The following is a 1,657-nucleotide window of genomic DNA, read 5'->3' as shown; positions in this document are numbered from 1 at the left end:
CAGCACTACTCCACCCAAGATGCCGTAAAAGTGGTTAACCTGGATGCAGAAGAGTTGAATTGAAATCCACAGAGCATTTTACGTGAGCTCTGAACTGGATGGGGTAAACCTCTATGCAGTTCTCTTCTATTGCCTCGGTATTACTGGATTGAAGAATTGCTGCTTAGGGGGTTCATTCCATTTCCCATGACTCCCAATTTTACACCAGAACACTTAAGAATTTCAAGCAGAGCCGGTGTTGCAGCTCAATAGGCTAATCCTCCGCCTTGCGGTGCCAGCACACCGGGTTCTAGTCCCAGTCAGGGCACCGGATTCTTTCCCGGTTGCCCCTCTTCCAGGCCAGCTCTCTGCTGTGGCCTGGGAGTGCAGTGGAGGATGGCCCAGGTGCTTGGGCCCTGCACCCCATGGGAGACCAGGAGAAGCACCTGGCTCCTGCCTTCGGATCAGCACAGTGCACCGGCCGCAGCTCGCCAGCCGCAGCGGCCATTGGAGGGTGAACCAATGGCAAAGGAAGACCTTTCTCTGTCTCTGTCTCTCTCACTGTCCACTCTGCCTGTCAAAAAAAAAAAAAAGAGAATTTCAAGTGGAGTATATTGAAGTGGATTTTTGTTTCTTTGCACATTTTCTGTATTCACTTTTTAAAATTCTCTTATAATCCTATTAACTGTTCTTTAATGAAACTAACATGTCTCAAATGAACCACCCAGCTTCCATGGAAATCACATACAGGAACGTGGGATTTCTTATCACACATAATCCAACCAATGCCACCTAAAACAAATGTATAGAGGAAGCTAAGATGTATAGAGTTGCCACAATAGCCAGAGTATGTGAAGCAACTTCTGACACTGCTCTTGGGGAGAAAGAAAACATCCATGTTCCTGATTAACCTTTTGATGACAGTGCACTATTATCCAATCAGATTGTTGGTGACTGGTGAAGTCTTGTAAAAATTAAGTTTTGTGAAGAACCTGGGGGTTGTATTGATCTTCATTGTGTTGCAGGTCTTGAGAGAGCTCTAATGCTTGTCATCCTAGTATTAACTAAAGGTGGAATGAAATATGAAGATGCAGTACAGTTCATAGACAAAAATGGTGTGGAGCTTTTAATAGCACACAAGTTTCATATTTGGAAAAATTCATCCTAAATGCAGCTGCATTTCAAAGACCATTTCTATGACCCTTGGGTCATAGAAACAACTTGCATTCAACAAAACAGAGATGCCTGATGCTATTGCCTTGGAAGTAAAAGTAGAGACGGGCTCTAATCTGCCATACATATTAACCAACATGTTGATTTGGTGAATAAGTTTGGGTAATACTCCTTAGAAGTATTGAAAAGCAGTTTTACCAGGAGATAGGCTTAACAGAATTGCAAACTCTGTGTTTGGTTATAGTCAACCTATTTAGACAGTTAGAAAAAGAGTCTTGCTCTTTAGCATTTCAAATGCGTTTATCATTTGTACCAACTGACCTTTGCTGAAATCATTCAGTATTGAGTTGCTTCCTAAATATATTCCCATGCCAGAATCTTACCAATGCATAAGAAATTTAGAAAGATCAGGTGCCAAAATACCCAGCACAATACTTGTAGGAACTATGAACCTTATGTGGTTAATTCCTACAGTCATCTCAAAAATAGAAAGTAGGACTATGTG

At 42.1% G+C, this 1,657-nt stretch overlaps 1 pseudogene; it reads left to right on the top strand.

Moving 5' to 3' along the window:
* The first annotated feature begins 685 nt into the window (after window positions 1–685).
* On the top strand, window positions 686–1,193 carry LOC127492479 (protein tyrosine phosphatase type IVA 1 pseudogene; annotated as a pseudogene).
* The last annotated feature ends 464 nt before the right edge of the window (window positions 1,194–1,657 follow it).

This window comes from Oryctolagus cuniculus, chromosome 10 (assembly GCF_051225735.1).
Source record: "Oryctolagus cuniculus isolate XC-2025 breed Fujian yellow rabbit chromosome 10, ASM5122573v1, whole genome shotgun sequence".
NCBI lineage: Eukaryota > Metazoa > Chordata > Mammalia > Lagomorpha > Leporidae > Oryctolagus > Oryctolagus cuniculus.
This window is presented reverse-complemented; position numbering and strand designations above follow the sequence as displayed.